The sequence below is a fragment of the Gossypium raimondii genome, chromosome 6 (assembly GCF_025698545.1).
Source record: "Gossypium raimondii isolate GPD5lz chromosome 6, ASM2569854v1, whole genome shotgun sequence".
Lineage (NCBI taxonomy): Eukaryota > Viridiplantae > Streptophyta > Magnoliopsida > Malvales > Malvaceae > Gossypium > Gossypium raimondii.
Window position 1 is genome coordinate 37317981 of NC_068570.1, and position 22560 is coordinate 37340540.

Below are 22560 nucleotides of genomic sequence, written 5' to 3' on the forward strand. Positions count from 1 at the left end.
TTGGAACCAGTACGAGTGAGCAAGCCTCTAGTTGATAAAATCCATAAATATAGGGCTTAACAGTTTAAATGTACATCTGAAGATGATCCGGAGAGAGTTGAATTTTGGTTGGAAAATACGATTAGAATTTTTGATAAATTATCATGTACTCCTACCGAATGCGTGAAATGTGCTATGTCCTTCTTGAAAGATTCAGCTTACCAGTGGTTGAACACCTTAGTTTCAGTTGTACCGAGAGAATGGGTAGACTGAGAATTCTGTCAAACCAAATTTCGAAAGAAATATGTGAGCTAGAGATTTATTGATAAGAAACATAAAGAGTTTCTTGAACTGAAATAGGGCGGGATGACAGTATTTGAATATGAAAAGGAATTTGTTCGACTTAGCAAGTATGCTCAAGAATGTATATCGATAGAGGTTGCTATGTGCACACGGTTTGAAGATGGGTTGAATGAAGACATCAAACTATTAGTTGGGATTCTTGAATTGAAAGATTTTTTTGTTCTATTTGACCGAGCGCACAAAGCTGAAGAATTGAGTAAAGCAAAGAGAAAAGCCGATTATGAGGCTCAAGATTCAGGAAAGAGACCAGTGGGAAAGTCATACCAATTGTTATCGAAGAATTTGAAGAATATCACGGTCGTTCGTCAGCTTCAGTGGGTTATTCTAGCAAAGATAAGGGAAAACAACATACAGGTTCAAAACCTCAGGCTACGTCTATAGCTAGTGTGGGCAGTGTAAAAAACAATAAGCTCGAATGTCAGTATTACAGACGATGACACTTCGGTGACTTCAAAATGAAAGACGGGGCATGTTTTAAGTGTGGTTCATATGAACATTACATTGGAGATTTCCCAGAAAAGTCCGACAAAGAAAAGGTTCAAACTACTTGATCGAGTAATACTGCTGCAGTAGGTAGACCCTACAGAACATTGAAAATGTGGGCAATGGCCATAGTGGGATAAAGGACACTGCTGTGAGATTCGAGGCATGAGTGTTGCCTAGGGCTTATGTAATCCATGCTCGAAAGGAAGCTTCAGCGCCAAATGTTATCACTGGTACATTTTCTATCTTTGATACTGATGTTACCGCTTTGATTGACCCAGGGTCAATACATTCATATGTTTGCGTGACTTTAGTGTCAGATAAGAAATTACCTTCTAAGTCTAATGAGTTTGTGGTTAAAGTAACAAACCCCTTAGGTCAGTATATGTTAGTTGATAAAGTTTGTAAAAACTATCCTTTAATGATTCAGGGTTGCAACTTTTCGACTCATTTAATGTTACTACCCTTTAATGAATTTAATGTGATTCTGGGTATGGATTGGTCAACTCTGCATGATGTTATGGTGAATTGTAGACAAAAGCATATTGAGTAGAATTGTCAGAACGGTGAAAAGCTTTGAATTGAGTCAGATTGACTGGATAGTATATCTAATGTTATATCTGCTATGTCAGCATAGAAGTATGTTAGAAAAGGCTGTAAAGTATATATTGCTTATATACTTAATTCTAGAGTTTTCCAGTTGAAGCTAGAATCGATTCTAGTGGTATGCAAGTGTACAGATGTGTTTCTAGAGTAGTTACCCGGGCTACCACCACTCAGAGAGGTTTAGTTTGCTATTAAGATAATACCCGGAACATCTCCGATATCAATAGCTCCTTACAGAATGACACCTACTGAGTTGAAAGAGTTGAAAGCACGGTTGCAAGAATTGACAAATAGGGGTTTTGCTTGACCCAAAGTTTCTCTTTGGGGTGCTCCTATCTTATTTGTTAAGAAAAAAGATGGATCTATGTGATTATGTATTAATTATTGACATCTCAACGAGGTCATGATCAAGAATAAGTATCCGTTACCACGTATTGACGATCTATTTGATCAGCTGAAAGGTGCGACGGTGTTTTCAAAGATTGATCTTCATTCTGTTTATTACCAATTGCGAGTTAAAGACTCAGATGTGCCGAAAATTGCGTTCAGAACCTGGTATAGACATTATGAGTTTCTTCTAATGCACATGCGTTATTTATAGATTTGATGAATAGAATTTTTAGACCGTACTTAGATAGATTTGTTGTTGTGTTTATTGATGATATTTTTGATCTATTCACGAGATGAGACTGAGCATGCCGAGCATTTGAGAATTGTTTCGAAACATTAGGCGAAAAATAATTGGTCGCTAAGTTTAGAAACCGACGACATTAGAGTTGATCCGAGCAAAATTTCTGCTGTGGTAGATTGGAAGCCTCCGAGAAATGTATCTGAGGTTAGAAGTTTTCTGGGTTTAGCTGGATATTATACAAGATTATTCAAGTGATTCTCCATGATTGCTACGCCATTGATGAGATTGTTGCAAAAAGATGTTAAGCTCGAATGGTTCGAGAAATGTCAACAATGCTTTAATCAGTTGAAAGTATTTTTAACTGAAGCACCCATGTTAGTTAAGCCAGAGTCCGGTAAAGAATTGATGATTTATAGTGATGCTTCATTAAATGGTTTAGGTTGTGTTTTGATGCAAGAGGACAAAGCGATAGCGTATGCTTTTAGATAGTTGAAACTACATGAAAACAATTATCTGGTGCATGATTTAGAGCTTGCAGCGATTGTATTTGCCTTGAAGATTTGGCGACACCATTTGTACGGAGAAAAATGTCATATTTTCAAGGATCATAAAAGTCTAAAGTACTTGATGTCACAAAAATATTTGAATTTGAGACAGTGTAGATGGCTCGAATTATTGAAAAACTATGACTTTATCATTGATTATCATCCGAGAAAGGCTAATGTTGTTTCTGATGCTTTAAGTAGAAAATCACTATTTGCTTTGCAAGCTTTGAACACGTGGTTGACATTGATTGATCATGGTTCGATTTTAGTTGATTTGAAAGCTAGATCGATGTTTTGTAACAGATTTACGAAGCTTAGAATTGTGACGATGTGTTGATAGCTAAACAAAAACAGATGGAGAGGACACCTAATTTAGATTTTCATGTTGGTTTTGCTGATAGATTTTACTTCAAAGGCAAAATTCTGATCTTGTTCAAAAAATCTTACAGGAAGCTCACAGTAGTAGCTTGTCCATTCATCCTGGTAGCAATAAAATGTACGGTGATTTGAAACTGATATACTGGTGGCCAGGTATGAAATGAGAGATTTTAGAGTTCGTATCGAGATGTTTAGTTTGTCAACAGGTTAAACCCGAGCATTAGGTACCTTCTGGTTTGTTACAACCAATATTGATTCTAGCGTGGAAATGGGAACATGTCACGATGGATTTTGTATCATGATTGCCTCTATCTTTGAGAAAGAAAGATGTTGTTTAGGTCATTGTTGATCAATTGACGAAGTTCTCGAATTTCGTCCTAGTACGTATAGATTTCTGACTTGATAGATTAGCAGAGTTGTATGTCACTAAGATCGTTAGATTGCACAGTGTGCCAGTTTCTATTATTTCTAATAGATATCTACGGTTTACGTCTCGATTCTGAAGCAGATTATATGAAGCTCTAGGTACTTGATTGTATTTTAGTATCGCATTTCATCCTCAAATCGATAGCGAGTCTGAGTGAGTAATTCAAATACTCTAGGATATGCTTTGATGTTGTGTTTTAGAATTCAAAGGTAACTGGGAGAGATTTTTACTATTGGTTGAATTTGCGTACAACAACAGTTATCAGTCAAGCATTAAGATGACACTTTACGAAGCTCGTACGGTCAAAAATGCCAAACTCCATTGTACTAGATTGAGCTTAGTGCGAAAAAGGTATTTGGGATTGATTGGATACGAGAAACCAAAGAAAAGGTTAAAGTAATACGAGACAGTTTGAAAGTAGCTTCGAATCGACAAAAATCCTATGCAGATTTGAAGGGAAAATACATCCAATTCCAAGTCGGGAACAAAGTGTTTGTGAAAGTGTCGCCCTAGTAGAAAGTTCTTCATTTTGCTCATAAAGGAAAGCTTAGTCCTCGGTTTATCGAGCCAAACGAGATCATTGAGAGAATCGGGCCAGTACCTTACAGATTAGCTTTACCGTCAAAGTTAGAAAAGATTCACAATGTATTTCATGTATATATGTTACGACGGTATCGATTAGATCCTTCCCACGTTTTTTCACTGACCAATGATGATATTTAGCCTGATATGACGTACAGTGAAGAACCGATCAGAATTCTAGCTCGAAAGGTTAAAAAATTGAGAAACAAAAGCATAGCTTTAGTGAAAGTTCTCTAGCAACATCATTGTATAGAAGAAGCTACTTGTGAATCGGAAGAAGCTATGAAATTGCAATACTCGAACCTCTTTTTTGGTAAGATTTTTGGGGAATAAAATTTCTTTAGGGGGAGAGTTGTAACAATCCATTTTTAGTGAAATCAAAATAGTGGTTTTGGGACCACAAATCCGATGAGTAAAATTTAATTTTATTATTATTTTAATGTCTATGGAATATTAGTAAGACCATATAAAAATTTCGTTTAGAAATTTTGATGTTTGCGTGCTTAATTAAGTAAAAAGGAGTAAAACATAAAAGGTGCAAAAATAGTGTTTTATAAGTTAAAGGTACCAATTAGCTATGAAATCCTAAAGTAAGGGGATTTATGTGGTGATTAGACCATTATTATTATTAGTGGACATTTATGGACATATAATTAAGTGAATTTAAGGTTAATTAACAAGGTTAATTTAGTAAATTAATAATTATGTTAAAGTAAAATAAAGAAACAAAGGATATCATCTTTTGTGCCATCTTTTTCCACCGAAAATTTAAAGAAGAAATTCCATGGAAGCTTGCCAGGTATTCGTCTAGGTTGTTTTGCTTGCATGGTATGTTTTACAACTCTGTTTTTAATGATTTTTATGTTTTCCAGATGATGCAGCTTAATCTAGCTAGCCTAGGGACTAATTTGCAAAACTGTTAAAGGTTTAGGGTTTTTCCATGAGCATGTTTGCATGATTCTTGAAGTTCAATGACAGATTAATAGTCCTTGTTGAATAAACAAGTTTTGTAAATGGATGTTTGATGAAATTTTCATTTAGGGACTTATTTCTAAAAGTAGTAAAATTTCATGGTAAAATTGTGAAATGTTGATTTGTATGGGTTGATATAAGTCCCTAGTGCATGTAGCTAGCATGAAATGTGGATGAAATTGCTTAAATTTCAATTTACGAGTTTAAGGACTAAATTGTAAAGAAGTTAAAATAATAAGGGCAAAAGTTTAGTTATTCAAAAGTATGAATTTCTGACTGAATTGAATGGTATGAGTATTAAATGGATTGATTTTGCTTATTTAGATCAAGATAAACCTCGTATGGATCTAGATCGAGGAAAACTAAAGCCTCGGATTAGTTTATCCCAATTTTATGTCTTTGTCATCGAGGTAAGTTCGTATGACTAATTAACATTTTAATGTTATATTGAATTATATATTCATGTGTTATGTTATGTCTATTATCGAGTCCTGTTTGAACCTTAAGAATATGTAGGATACAAATAACATGTCATTAGAGTTACCATGTTTCGGGTGTTGGTCTTGAATGTCCTACCGACAGTTAAGGTTCTGCATTTGTTGCGAATACTCAATAGCTTGTGTAAGTAGACCCATTTCATAGCTCGAGTGAGAAACAATGTAAAGGAAAATGAAAGGAAAGGTTATATGTTTAACACACTTTGTGTGAGCTTTCTTGCGTATCTGATTTTATTCTAAGTGGTTTAACAGGCATGAAAAGGGAAGGAACGGTAGGTATTCAAATGACTTATATCATGAAGCTATGAAAAGGATTAAACAGGAAATATTCTATTAAAGTATATCTATATTCATGAAATTGATGATTTTAAGTGATGTTCTTCATGAAAAATGACTTATCTTATGTTAATTCAAGTGAATTATGAGTTGATGCACTAACATGTGTTGTTGATGATGCTTAGGCTTGTGCCAAACTTATGTTGGATTACATCATGTTTAAATTATAAGGTTATGTATTGAAATGGCAAGTTATGTTCATGATTTACAAACTTACTAAGCATTATATACTTACATAGTTATTTTTCCTATGTTTTATAGATAATCAGAAGCTCGATCAGTTTGGAAGCTTGTTAGAGATCTATCACACTATCCAGTAATTATATCGGTAGTTCTGATGTTTTGGTTAAGGTTATAATGGCATGTATAGGTGGACTTATGTTTGATGTATAGTTGAATGTTGGATATTAATTTAGCATGTATATGTCATTTTGGTTGATGTACTTTTGGTATGTTTGATGCCTTGATTGTATGTGTTTATATGGCTGGGTTTTAATACATGTTTCAATGGACAATATGGTATGTGATGGAATACTTTTAATATGGTCAAGATAGGGTAAATTTTGAATGGTATTGGACTTTATGTGTAAGTATGAATTGTGGTAAAGTTTCTATGTTTAGGTAAGGTTTGATTGAATGGATTTAAGGTGCCTTGTTGGCATATTTGTTGGATGGATTTATGGTCTATTGAAATGGTCATTTTATGCATGTTTTGGTAAGTTTTGAAGCCTTGAAGTTGTGCACAAATTGTGTTTAGGTACAAGCTTGAAATGGATAATGGAAATGGCTTAGTTTTGGTCAATTTCATGTCCACATGGCCTAAGACATGGGCGTGTGTCTCAGATATGTGTGACACACGGCCATGCGACACGACCGTGTGCCCCCTGTAGGTTTCAAGGATTGCAAGTCAGGCAGTTACACGGACTAGCACATAGCCTGGCACATGGGCATGTGAGGCCATTTTGAGAGTTGCACGGCCTGGCACACGGTCATGTTGCTTGGCTGTGTGACCCAATTTCAAAAGTTATACAAGCTAGAACATGGTCGTGTGTCCCTATTTTGATTGTTACATGGCCTGAGACACGGGCGTGTGTCTCAGCCATGTGAGTCACACGGTCGTGTGACCCCTACAATTTAAATTTACTAACTTTTTCATGAAATCTTCGATTGATTTCAATTTAGTCCCCAATTATTTCTAATGTGTTTTTAGGGCCTCAAATGCTCCATTAAAGGACGATATGCATATAGATTAACGGCTTATGCCATGCTTATGTTGAGATACTAAATGTATGTTTTAAAGTTACAGTTTTATGGTAATGCTTCGAAACCCTATTCCAGCGATGGATATGGGTTAGAGGTGTTACAAACATATACAAAACATACCAATTCAACCAACCTATATGTTCTAACTAATATGTCATTCCAAGGCACCACATTTCAAACATTTATCGTAAATGAATTTAACATCAGAAGTTCAATCATTTAACATACTTCAAATATACCAAATACTCACATCTAAAAACATTTCAATAAACAATTTCATTCTTAATTTCAAAAGGCCATGCACAACCATTAACATCTTGTAAATACACTTCATATACAAACCATCAACAAAAGCATTAAGGCACACCAAGGCTTGGCACAATCGATGCTATGAATCAATTAATTGAAATTGAGTTCATTTTTCAAAAAAATCATCGAAAAAAGTGATCTATTTGTTGTCATTTATACGACCAAAATATTATGATCATGATCATTAAGAATTCAACGGGACCCTTCCTCGCGAATCAGACAAAGAAAGAGGAGGCGAGCCTTGTTGAGTTCTTACACTTTCATGCCTATAAGTTAGTTCATCCCATTATCCATTAATACATACCAAATAGACATGCAACCTTATACATGCCACTCATAACCATTTCAATATATTTAAAAGCTACCAAAGTGGATTGATGGATAGTGCGATCGTGTTACAATGAAGATTCCAATCGTTCGAGTTTTCCGATGATCTACAAAACAATGAAAACAATTATATAAGTAGCCAGTGCTTAGTAAGCTCGTATAAAGGAACTTAAACTTACCAATTGCATTAAATTAAACAACCATAAGTAATTTCATTTAGTCATAGACCAAATTTCGTTTTCCTATACACCATACCTCACAAGGTTAGTAGGTGAAGCCATGCACATATAAATCCAACCCAATCAAGGCATATAACATACCAAACATTTCAATTTCACCATTCATCTATCATATGACTACTTTATACCTTCATTTTCTTTTAACTATACTTATCATATATTCTATATCCTTATTTTAAATCATATATCATTTCATATAGTCATATACTCGTAAAGCATTAATTACGTTAATATCATGAAAAACGTTTCAATATGTAAACCATTCATCCACATAATTCAAATGTTACCTTTTCAATCCAAATACATCAAAATAGCCTCCATTTTAAAAGAACTTTCATATCATAAATCACATTTACTCAAAGTAACAATCCGTATATGTAAGTAAGAAACTCATTATAATATATTTCACCTACCAATACTATAAATATGTCATAATATATAAGCACATATATAGATTGTATTTCAAATTATTTCATAACAACTCATCAATAGAAAAGTACTCACAAGTAAACAAATAGTTCATTTAACATTTAACACTTTCTAATTTCTTGTAAATGCTTCAACATTTAAACACATAAGTAAACCGTAAATTTCATTAACATTTATCCCAATAAAATAAGTAACTCGACTCAAATTCTCATGGAACTAAACCACACTAGAGGCATCATAGATGCATAATAGAGGCACCGAAGTGCTGACAAAGGCACAAATGTGCAAGCAAGGGCACCGAAGTGCAAATGCTGTACAGGCACACATACTAACCCTATTGGTACACATATCTTATCTTACATGATTACTATGTTCAACCAGACATCACACTTAAATTCATTACTTAAATATATTTCCATCATTCAGAGGCACTTCATCCTTTTTGTACACATACCATAATTTCATTACTTTCATATCTTTATTATGCAACCTCAAGAAACAATACTATCAATTTCTCGACTTCATATGTACTAATTTGCAGTATTTCAATATATATGTAAATAAACAAGAGAATTTCACATATATACTAGCAACTAAGTAGAAACAATAGTGTAATCACAATTAGCTTACATTTACATAACAACTCACTAGGAACTTACCTTAATCAAAGTAAACATTTAAAGAGGCAGTTTATAATTCCTGATCACCAAATACAATTTCACCAATGACATTAATAATTGTTCACATATCATTTAATTTGATTAATTTCTCTAGTTGATCCATAATAACAAGTTATCGGATAACTACTCGTAGTAAAGTGGATAGAACTCGGTTGACCGTAGTAAAGTGGATAGAACTCGGTTGACCGCCTCCATTTGTCCATCCATTTGAGGATGACAAGTGGTTGAGAATAATAGTTTAGTTTCGAGTTTACTCCATAAAAACCTCCAAAAGTGGCTGAGAAATTTTGTGTCACGATTAGAGACGATAGTTCGTGGGAGTCCCTGCAATCGAACAATATCCCTAAAGAAAAGATTAGAAACATGAACACCATCATCATTTTTCTTATAGGCAACGAAATGGGCCATTATAGAGAATTGATCTACTACAACAAAAATAAAATCCTTTCCCGTTTTTGTCTTAGGTAATCCAAGGACAAAGTCCATAGAGATATTCATCCAGGGGCCTTCGGGAATAGGTAAGGGAGTATACAAAACGTGTGGCTGAACCTTTGATTTGGATTTTTTGCATGTTAAACACATTTCACAAACTAGCTCAACATCTCACTTCATTCCAAGCCAATAGAAATGTTCATTGAGGGTTGCTAAAGTTTTATGAACACCAAAGTGTCCCATGAGTCCTCCACTATGGGCTTCATCAACAAGTAGTTCACGAATGGAACTTTTTGGAATGCATAACCTTCTTTCTTTGAATATGAAACCGTCATGCCTATAGAAGTTCTCAAAAATAGAATTCTCACAAGAAGAATAAATCTCGCCAAAGTCAACGTCATTACTATACAAATCCTTTAGGAAATGAAAGCCAAGTAACTTTGATTCAAGAAAATTCAATAATGTATACCTTCATGAGAAAGCATCAGTAATAATGTTATCTTTACCTTTCTTGTGCTTTATAACATAAGGAAAAGACTCAGGATACTCAAACCATTTGGCATGACGCTTATTCAACTTATGTTGGCCCTTGATGTACTTCAATGCTTCGTGATCAGAATGAATGACAAACTCTTTTGGCCAAAGATAGTGTTGCCACGTCTCAATAGCTCATATTAAAGCATACATTTCTTTGTCGTAAACAGGATAATTAACCGGTGCACCATTAAGTTTTTCACTAAAATAAGCAATGGGCCTTCCGTCTTGGGTTAGAACAGCGCCAATTCCCACACCTGATGCGTCGCATTCAAGCTCAAAGGTTTTAGAAAAATCAGGCAGTGCAAGCAAGGGTGCATTAGTAAAACAATTTTTAATTTCAATAAAGGACTTCTCTTGTTCGTCGGTCCAATGAAACATCGAGTTTTTCTTAATGACACTTGTCAAAGGTGCAGCGATAGAACTGAAATGGGGTACAAATCGTCCATAAAAGCTTGCCAAACAATGGAAGCTCCTCACTTGGCCAATATTTGTAGGTCTCGGCCATTCTTGTATAGCCTTTATCTTCTCTTGATCCACTTCCAGTCCCTTTGAACTAACTACAAATCCAAGAAAAATAACTTGATCAGAAAAAAAAATACATTTCTTAAGATTAGCATAGAGAGTTTCCTTACGCAGAACCTCCAAAACAGATTTGAAGTACTCCATATGTTCTTCCAAGGACTTACTATAAATAAGAATATCATCGAAATAAACAAAGCAAAACTTACCAATGAAAGATATTAAAACAGAATTCATTAACCTCATGAAAGTGCTACGGGAGTTGCTTAAGCCAAACGACATGACCAGCCACTCATACAAACCGTGTTTCGTTTTGAAGGTTGTTTTTCACTCGTCGCCTTCTGGCATTCGGATTTGGTGGTAGCCGCTTTTCAAATCAATTTTTGAAAATAGTTTGGCCCCACTTAACTCATCTAGCATGTCGTTTAGCCGTGGAATCGGATGTCGAAATTTGATGGTGATTTTATTCACAGCACTACAATCAACATACATCCGCCATGTACCATCTTTTTTTGGCACTAAAAGAACGAGAACGGCAGAAGGGCTAAGGCTTTCTCAAATGTAACCCTTGTCCATCAATTCACCAACTTTTCTTTGCAATTCTTTGGTCTCGTCAGGATTCTTTCTATAAGCGGGACGATTTGGAATAATAGCTCCGGGTACGAAATTAATTTGATGTTCGATTCCAAGGAGTGGTGGAAGTCCACTCAGAATCTCTTCCGGAAAGACATATTGAAAATCCTGCAAGAGAGACAAAACAGACGAAGGCAGGTTTCCAGAAAATTTGTTAGTGTTTAAACAATTTTCCTTGTACATGAGTAAAAGAACGGGTTGTTTCGACGAAAGTGCCCTCCGAATATCACCTTCTTTTGCAATCAAACCTTTTTTTGTATTTTCTTTTTCTTTTTCTTTTCTAATATTCTTTTCACTTTCTTTTTCTATTTTTGTATTTTTTTATTTCACTTTTCTTTTCTTTTTCATTTTCTCTTTTTTTCTTATTCAATCTTTTCTTTTTCTTTCATTTAGGTTACAAAGGATTTCAACCTCACTTGATCTTCAAAAACTTGCTTCGGGGTTAATGGAGCTAGTGTGAAATTCTTTCCCAAATATTTGAATGTGTACCGATTTGTATATCCGTCATGGATAACTCTTCGGTCATACTGCCATGGTATTCCTAGTAGTAAATGACTCGCATGCATAGGAACAACATCGCAAAGAATTTCATCTCCGTACTTGCCAATTGAAAAGGTAATACAAACTTGTTTAGTTTCCTTGATTTCACCACCGTCATTGAGCCATTGGAGCTTATATGGACTCGGATGCTTAGTGGTTGGGAGGCCAAGTCGTTCTACCATGAGGGAGTTTGCCACATTGGTACAGCTTCCACCATCAATAATCAAGCTACAGACTTTTCCTTGCACTTGACATTGGGAATGAAAGATGTTTTCCCTTTACTGCTCGTTTTCTGAACTTTGAATATTTAGACTTCGCTTCACAACAAGTAATTTGTTAACACAATCGGACATCAATTCCATGCCGCTAATCAAAGATTATGAATAGTCCTTTCACAAATAACTCACTTGCAAAACTCACAGTTCACTCAAAAAGAAAATAATTGTCACTCGCACTCGTGTTTACACTCTTGTTTAAGGCTTTTTTCTTTGGTAATTCACTCGTGCCTTTTACCACTCAACCTCGTCTCACAATTTCGTAATTTTTCTCGTGTAGAATTAATTTGCTACTTGAGGGTCGGTTTCAAATTGGTTTCAAGGGATAGATTATAAAGGTGTAGGGTAGGCTAAAACAAAACAAAATCAGGGTATAAGTGTGGCGTTTGAGTAGTAGAATGGAAGTGACATAAAACTCTCGTGATCGGTACTTGCAAGAATAAGAAACAAAATATTCAATACTTCTTTTTTTTTTATATTCGAACTCCTTTTTTTTTACTTCGTATATATATTTTTTTATACTTTTCAAATACAATATGCTGAATACAAATGAAAACAAATACAACCTTTTTTTTAAATTCACGAACCTAATTTGAATGCTTTGGTCTTCGACACTTCTCATTTTCAAGCTCTGATACCAACTGCCATGATCCAGCTTAACGATGTAGAGTCGAGTCACTTGTTGCCCGATCATCGATGAGAAGTTCGTTTAAATTTATAGGTAGATGGAGTTAGGTTGGTTTATAAGCGAAAGTAGTCAGAATGGGTTCAAAAGATGGCTTGGTTTGATGATTGATAGGTTTAGTTTAACAAATAAAATAATTTATAAGTTGATGATAAAAATGGAATGGAAATACGAACTCAAGCGTCAAGACCGATTCAATACTATATGAAGTATTGCCTCGAGACTTATATTGCTTAAGGTGGATTAAATGAAAGTCGAAGATGGACCTTGACCCGTTACCTATATAAAGGTAAGAACCAAAGGTATAAAAATGTGGTTGAACGCCACACCGAGAGGGTGATAAGTTCAAAGAGTCGGGTTGACGCCACTAGCTAGCTAGATAAGTCAGAACGAGACTCAAACGAAAGAAGAGAGAAGGTAACCTCACAACTAAGTTTTAATTAATCAAAATGTCTAACCTTTTTACAAAGAGAAATAAACTATTTATAGTTTACATTTGATAGCCGAATGGACAGAATAAACAAACTTAGAAACTAAGTAATTCGGCTTTAATTATATGAATTAATCTAGAAATGTATTTTCTATTAGCTATGTCTAAATTCGGCTGGATGTAAGGTTCAATGTTAAGCTTCAAAGCCAAGGAAATGAATGTGGCAGTTGGTGAATGCATAGGAGACCATCGGCCATGTCTAGGTTCGGGCAAAGTGTGAATGGTCCCTCCAATAGATGCCTCCTGGCCGAATAAACACATAGGAGATCAATAGCCAGCAAACGATGCATGTAGCTGAGTATCCATGCACTCTTCCATTCATTGTAATGAACCTTTCATGCACCATCCTTAATGCATTCATACGTTGAAGGTAGTTATTCATGCACCCGCACGTACATTGAACCAGCCCGTTCATGAATCATCATTGATTGTGTTTTCCATATTCGGCTGTACCTACAAAAACCATGAGCAAATTAAATTCAAGGTATATTCGGCTGTCCTTAGACTAAATAATATCAAGACATATTAAATTAACAAATTAAAAACACATAATAAAAATATAGCTAATAATTAATTTGGCTAACTCAATAATAGATGAAATTCTTAATGAGCTGAATTGATCTAGAGAGTTCAATCATGAGCTGTAGTAAAATAATTAAAATAAAACTAATACTCAATTTATTTAAACGATAAAATTAACGAGTTGATAGGAAGCTAAAATTGAGCTCAAATGGACTGAATTGAGCTCAAGTGAGCTGGTTGGAGCTAAAATGAGCTAAGGGAGTTGATATTGAGCTAAAATCAGCTTGCACTAAAGTGCATGGAATCTTCAATGGATTAGCCCGAGCTTTCCCTTCGTTAACAAGCTAATCCTCCTTCCAAAATCTAAGAAATAAAGCCGAGACAGCTTCTTGAAGTCGCTTGGATCGAGCTCGGGTCATGGGTCCCTTTGGGAACTCGATGGAATCATAGTTAGAACTTGGTGGTGCTTAGGGCGTCGTCACGTCATAAGTTCACAACTGAAATGTAATGTGATAGGATAAAATGATTGATGAATTAAAGGACTTACCTATATATGAGAAATTTATTTATGCTAAAGGTGAATTTACTTATGTCATGAATCATCACAATAATTTGTGAATTCATAATGTAATTAAGCTTATGCTAAGTAAATGGAATGGAAAGTAAGTATGTGGAATAGTTCATCATTTTAAGAAAATATTGATGATTATGTAGTGCAATTTATAAGATCTTATTATGTTATGAATAGAAAATATATGTGAGTTGATGTTTTATAGTTTGATAAATCTTGTGGCATTGATAAAGCTTTACATTTGTCGTATAAAGTTCATATATATGATGAAATTTTATGTTTAATATTCATATCAACTTACTAAGCATCCATTGCTTACGTAGTTATTTTCCTTTACTTTACAGATTATTAGAAGCTTGATCAAGCTAAAAGCTCGTCGAAGATCTATCACACTATCTATCGATTATATTGGTAGATTTGATATCTTGATAAATGTTATAATGGCATGAATAGATGAATTGTGTTTGATGAGATGTTGTTATGTTTGGCTTGTAAATGTGTTATTTTGGTTGGTTTGCTTTTGGCATTTGATGTCTTGATGGTTGGTGTTTTTATTGCTAAATTGATGCATGGGTTAAATGGCCAAAGTGGTACGTCTTGGCATGGTTGAAATGTGGTCAATTAGGTTATGTGTTGATATGGAAATTAGCTAAGGATATTTAGATAAAACATGATCATTTTGATGCAAATGTAAGTATGAATGCTTGGTTATGTGCCTAAATGGCATATTGGTTGAATGGACTTATGGTATATTGAAATGATCTTATTATGCAATTTTGGCATGCTTTGGTGCCTTGATCATAGGTTCATTTGGCGTGTTGGTACTTGTTGAAATTGCGCGAAATTGGACGTGTGTCTTGGCCGTGTGACCCATGTTTGTGAGCTACACGAGAACAAGCACAGGTTGGGGCACGGCCATGTGTCCCTATTTCGAATGTTACTCGGCCTAAGACACAGACGTGTGTCTCATTCGTGTGAACTATACGATCATGTGACCCCTACAGTGTAATTTTTTCTAACTTTTTCCTAAACTTTCTAAATGTTTTTCGATTTAGTCCCGAACCGTTTCTATTATATAATTTAAGGCCTCAAGGGCTCGATTAAGGGACATTATGAATGTATTTGAATGAAATTAGAATATGTATTGCATTGATATATAAATTGAATGGTTTACTATTATGTTTGTTTGGTAATGCTCTGTAACCTTGTTTCGGCGACGGATATGGGTTAGGGCTTTTACTGATATAGACCCCAAAAAACTCAATTAATGACTCTAATCAACCCTCCAAGAAATAACCCTTGGCAAATTGAAGGGTGAAGGATGAATTCTCACGACTCCTTGAAGAAAATTGAGAAGAGAACTACTTCTAAAAATCACAATAAAGAAATCTTGCACAAAGAAATTAACTGCCAATGTTGAAACCTTTATTTAAAAAAATTATCTTCTTAATGAACAATGAAGAAGCCTTTATATAGGCTAGCTAAGTACATCAAAATAAAACTTTTCAAGATACTATAACTCTAATTAACCTAAACAAGTAATTTTAAATTAAACTTTCTTTTTGACATAAAACTCATTAATAATTATCAAAAGTCCAGAATAAAAAATAATAAAATAATAAGTGCTGATAAAAAAAATGTTGGACTCATATATAATAAAAATTTAGCCTAAACCTAAACCTAATATGATTTAAAATCGAACTAAAAGCCCAAAACACGTAAATAATCTCGTCTAGAAATTCTATCCGCGCAGTCTTCACTAAAGCGATCATAACACGAGTTCCCAAACTCAAAATCCAGTGATTCAAAGTGTATTTTGAAGCTAAGCTCGAAATCAAGTGATCATAACATGCTATGCAGACATCTAATTTCAAAACTGCTTGGATTCCATCCAAAAATTTGTTGCAAGTTGACTTATCCTTTCAGCTTTAAAATTGTTAGTTTGGTTGAATTGACTTTGATAAATTTCACTCATTCTGTGCATGTATCATTCCCCCTTTCCTTGAAAAGATCCATCCTCTCATATTGTCTTTGATTGTATCTTGGTTTTATTTGTTCTGCCTTTGATCTTGTTATTGGGCCTTAACGTAGTGTAAGCTCAAATGTAATTCCATGTGCTTGAAATTGAGCCTTAAGACTTGAATCACGATACCTAATAAAAGGTATTGATATATTTTTAATGGGTATCCATTTTTTTTTGTCAATTTTTGAAAGATCATGAAAACATAATGCAAAAATGGTATGGATATAAAGTTTGGTATTAATAAAATTCAATAGGTATCGATATATTTTTGAAAGTATCTATACTTATTGTTTTTGTTCAATTTTTTATTCAAGTTAGAAAGTAGTTTTGGTATCGATAAAAATAAGGTATCAATAAAAATTCATATAAGTATCGATACATTTTGAAAATATTAATACTTTCGTAGGAGAAGTTTTCAATTGATTTAAGATTGTTTCAATCAAGTTTAAGAGTTTAAAATTATTTTGAATTTTGTCCAAAGTATTCTAAGTGTTCAAAACATTTTCTAAGTTGTTTGAAGTTCTTGAAACGATTTTTATGCTTTGAACTTAATAATTATTTGTTCAAAAACAAGTTTTATTCAAAAACATTTTGTTTGTTATATCAAAACAATTTATCAAATAAAGCCATCTAACAATCTCCACATTTTTATATAACAAAACATTTTAGTAAATTTGTTTTTGAATTTGTTACTCCCATTTTAAAATTCAATTTGAATCAATGACTTGATTTTTATGAAATTTTCAAACAGATTTTAGAGTGAAAAATTGGTCATTTCATGTTGGCATTAAAAATGTCATAAAATAATCAATCAAATACCAATAATTTACCTTTCTTCTCTTCTCCCCATTTTGTTATATAAAAAGATCACCAAATAAAGCTTAGAGAGAAGCATTGTTAGTCCAAGAATAGAAATTTAAAAATATGAAGACATAGAACTAACATTAATATACCAAAAGAAATCATCAAGTATTTACAAATTATATACCAAAATAAACATTGAGTTCTAACATTGAGATAGGAAAATGTGCAATGAAAATAAGTAAAATGCATGAGAAAATGAAATATATGCATCCTAGTCTTCTTTAGGTGGGGGAGGAGGATGGAATTGAGATATTAGAAATGCAATACTTTCCTCATCCTAGACATCCTAGAGTCTAGACTACTAACATTGTTATTAACTGGTTGAAGTGCATCATCTACTTGAGTGTGGAAACCTATAAACTCCTCACTCAAAGAAGAAATAGCATCAAGGATGGCGACAGACATGTCATCAGAGGGAGAAAGAGCTGAAGGTGGAGCAGATGAAGAAGCCAATAAAAGGTCCTGCTTTGTAAGAGGAATATCATCATGATCTTCTTCAAGGTCTTCATCATTATCATGTTAAGGAATATGATGGTCATCCTTAACCCAATTTCCAGTAAGAGGATCCAATTTAAAACTAGCTCGATGAAGAGCAGAAAAACTAATGGATTGATATTTAACAGAAAAATGAGGATCGACAATGGTTGGGATGTTTAGGCATTTAAAAATATATGATAAGTACATGCCAAAAAGGAAAAGAGAGCTGACTAGCATGCTCTTTGCCTATACGTTTGGTAATGTCACTAAATAAAATTAAAGCAAGATCTAGATGCCTATTGCTATGAAAACAATCAATCCATCAATAGTTAGTAGATAGAAGAACGACATGTTTTGAAATAGGACGCAATATCCATGTGATCATAAAATGCAAAACGCGATCATGAACATTGAGCTCAGATGTATACAAGCATTGAACATTCAAGGCCGGGTTATAAGGGCCTTTCTCATTTGAGTCACCAACAGGAGGAAGTTTCAAAAATTCACCAAAGTTCTCCAAAGTGAGACGTATAGGACTATTCATGAGAAAAGAATTAATAGCAACCATAGTCTCACTGAATTCATCATGTTCGAGTTTAGTCTTTGAATAAAACGCTCGACAAGATTAGCATGTGTTGGTGAATTCATTTTAAGAAAGTCAACCCAATGCCATTCAGGTAATGTTTTAAGAAATTGAAAATTGATTTTGGTTAAAAATTCGATATCAAGAGTGTGGGAAACATTAACTTTTTGTTTTGAAAAATACTGATAAAACTGGTAAGAATTATTGTCATTACCAAAACAATAATCAAAAGAAATGGGTTGAGAAATAGATGAAGAAGTAGGACTGGAATGAGGACATTTTGTAAAACCCTAAACCTGTCTCCATCGTCAAATTATGGTTATGGAGTATTATGACACATATTGTAACATTTAACATCATTTAACCATTCATATATTAATCTAAATATCAATATTCAAAACTAAATGTAATTCATAGCATAAATACTTTTACGGGCCTAAAATCAAGCCTACGAGGGCCTAAAAATAGTTCAAAAGCAATCAAGGACTAATTTGAATCAAAACAATAAAATTGAAAATTTTAGAAATAGGGGTCACACGGCTGTGTGGCCAGACCGTGTCGCCAAACCATGTAACAACCTGGTGCCATGTGGTTCAGGGTCACACGGCCATGTCTTAGACCGTGTGCCAGACTATGTACAACTCAATGTAGGGGTCACATGGTCGTGTCATAAATAGTGTGCAGCTCGATGCAGGGGTCACATGGTTGTCGCTAGTCTGTGTAACTCTCTGTAACCGTGTAAGCAATCCTGCACCTAAAAACAATAAGACTCATGGCCATGTGGTGAGACCATGTGTGTCATACGACTATGTGGTAGCCCGTGTCCCAGGTCGGTGCACCTTAAAAAGCTTACTAAACAAGGCAAACTTTCATCCAAACTTAGGCACCAAGCCAAACCAAAATCAACTATTTCCATACCTTAAAAGCACAATCAAACAAGCTTAAAATATACCAAAACATACAACTTAGGTGCCTAACCAATGTGTCCTCATTGACACCATAATTTAGTTATCAAACTCAATTCACCTATCACACTTACCTAATTTGCATTCAAGTTCATAAGTTCATACATAAAACTCATTCCAAACTTACCATTGCTTCCTATTTATTCACATTCATTCATACCATGATTGAAACACTTATATAAGGTGTATATAAAATGACCAAAACAACTTTATATGAACATATTCACACAAAAACCAACGGTACATACACAACCAAGCTAATACCAAGCTTAAGCATCTTTGCATCAATCTCATATGTAAGACATGTAATAAACATTCAAAACATATACAAAAACACACTTATTACATGACATATAACTTAAAATAAACATATCAAAATCTACCAAAATATACCGGATAGTGTGATTTTCAAGTTGATTCGATCTCTCAATCTACAAAATGTTATCTACATGGAAAAGAAAATGACACGAGTAAGCTTTTATGTAGCTTAGTAAGTTCAATGGTTAAAATAATAAAACTTAACGTATAAACATAACAATTACATTAACAAGATTAGCAAACAATAATTCTTGTCAACCACAATCATTTAACAGGTGAGTTTATACATATCCATAAATGAGTTGCATAGTATATCCAATCACATGAGATCATCAAATATCAAGTCATGATAATATCCAAAAAAATCATGAAATCCACTATACAAATCAGTAACAAGTCATTTATCACTGGACTATTTGCCCAATGAATGATATAATAGATGTGAGTACACGGTTATCCACCCAAAACAAGCTAGAATGCTCAAACGAGCCAATCCAATTGAAAACATGCCTTGGCAGCAAGTGCCTAGCCCGAAGGCTTTACATCTGCCCCCGGTAACATGCCAAAATCATTGTAAATATAACACGATAGTTTGCAAAAAAATGTTGAACTTCTGATCCACTATAATTTGGTCTTGCAGATTAAACTAGTTTTCACATTTAAAGAGCTTGAATACAAGCATTTTTGTGGTGTTTTAGTTAAGTTTTCTTACATTTATTTATATTCAATTGAAATGTGCAAATTGAGTCTTTTATTGACCTTAGGGGCCGAACGAGGCCTAACGGTGAGCTAACACAGATGACTCAATGTCGCAACATAAGGAGCAAAATAGAGAAAGCTCAAGACTGTCTTCGATCTCACGACACAGACTAATGGTGTCATGACATACCCCTGAAGATAGCTGAAGCGGAGTATATTGATTGCTATGTCACAACACAGGTCCTGGTGTGTCGCCATATTGACTCTGTGAAGGAAATTAAACACGAATCAGGGGTGTTTTGGTCTGTACTTTCAAACTTAAGGAATGTCAGCTAACCTAGGGTTAAGGACGACAGCCACCTGAAGGCTATAAATAGGTTCATTTGTCACTTGTTATGGACATGATTCCTTTAGGCTAGATTCTCTGTTTAAAATTTAGTTTAATATTTTCTTTCATTCTTAGGTTTTAGATTTATTTTAGTTTTTCTTGTTGATTACAAGAGATCTAAATTGTGGAAGCATTCAAAATTTGTAGGATTCATGATTAATCTCAATACAATCAAGCTCTTTCATTTACTCTATCATGTTGATTTAATTAGCATGCTTTCTCTTTACATCGATTCTATATTGTGTATGAAAGCCATGAGGAACTAATCCTTTTATAGGGGAATTAGTGAGTGGAGGTATGATCTGTTAAATATTTTGTAGGGTTGCTCCATAGATAAGCTATTTGGGAAAGGAAGAACGTGAAATAAACCTTAGGCCTGACAACTCCGAGAAATGATCAAGGTAGGAATTAACCCAAAATTGGTATGACCCATCTATGAAAACCTTCACCCCAAGCTAATTTGGACTATGAGGTCGAAAGATAAGTAGTTCTTGCTAACTCGATATGTTAGTGGAATATCGGAAGATCCTACTTGGGTAGTGACTAGTTGATTGAAGAAGAACCTGGAACAACAATTGATGGAGATTACCAAAGCGAGCTAATCACCCATAATCAAGATTTGATTTATTCTCCCTTTTCTATCTGTTGAAGTTTATTTCTTTTATGCTACTTTGTCTTTATTATTATAAAAACCCTAAAATCCTTTATTTTCTATTTCCATACTCTAAGTAATTTAAAAGTACTAATTAGATCTTTTGGTGTTTAGGTTAGAATTGATTTGGCACTCACCTTCCTTGGGTGTGATCCTTAGAGTACTCACCTACTTCATTGTAAAACTATATTACAACTCGACCTGTATACTTGTGAAAATTGCCTTCTCTTTCCATATTTTATTTCATTATTCACACTTCGGACGTTAGTAAGTTCGAAGGCAGTCAAGTTGTTGGTGTCGTTGCCGAGGAGGAAACATCACTAGTTTAATTTTAATTTTTACACTTAAAAGAATAATTAGGAAATTTTTAAGTTATAAATACTATTTTATTTTAATTATTATTACTAATCTTTTCTTTCTAGGTTTAGTGTTGTACTAGTAGTAGGGATACACCTATTATAGCCGTCACAGATCCAAAGAGAATAACCCAAAGAAATCGATGATAGCAACAGGAACATCAACAATAGATGCAAGATCCACCACCACCTACTGCATGTAACGTACCACGTGAAAATCCACAGTTTGGTGATGCTGACGTTAACGCCTTAAGAAACCCAGCAGCACCATAGCTACCCACAAACATACACATGGCTTGGAACAAAAGAACCTTAAAGGATTATGGCTTACCAAGTCTAGTCATGGTCCAAGAAAGTATATAAAGGCCAAAATTTACAGATAATAATTTCGAGATCAAACCGGTGATGATTCAGATGATCTAGAATAATATGCAGTTTAGGGGCACAATGATAGAAGACCCTAATCAGTATTTAAAATGGTTCATCCAACTCCGTGATACTTTTAAGTATTACAAGGTCACTAATGATGTTGTTCTTCTTCGGTTGTTCCGCTTCTCTTTGATTGGTAACGCCTATTCTTGGTTAGACTCGCAGGCACTAGGGTCTATCACAACATGGGATGAACTCGCTAGAAATTTGTTATAAAATTTGTTCTCGATTAGCAAAGTTGTTAAACTAAGAAGAGAGATTTTTATCTTTAGATAGATGGAGGGAGAAAGTTTCTATGAGGAATAGGAATGTTTCAAAATCTTGATTCAAAAATGCCCACACTATAGATTTCCTGAGTGGATGTGACTGCATGTATCTTACAACGAGTTAGAGGCGAATGTACGATCTGGATTAGATGAAGCAGCAAGAGGAGCCCTTATGAACAAAACTTACAAGGATGCGTAGTAAATCATTGAGAACATGGCATTATCCTCCTGCCAGTGCCTTATCAAATAATTTACATATGGCCATGAACCCGCTACAGTTAAAGCTATCG

The 22560-nt window shown here is 34.3% G+C and overlaps 1 non-coding gene across 1 annotated transcript; it reads right to left on the reverse strand.

The window, feature by feature from the left end:
* Positions 1-22247: 22247 nt before the first annotated feature.
* LOC128042176 (small nucleolar RNA R71) lies at positions 22248-22354 on the reverse strand. Its single transcript, XR_008197382.1, has one exon. It is a non-coding gene; the product is annotated as a small nucleolar RNA R71 (small nucleolar RNA).
* Positions 22355-22560: the final 206 nt, after the last annotated feature.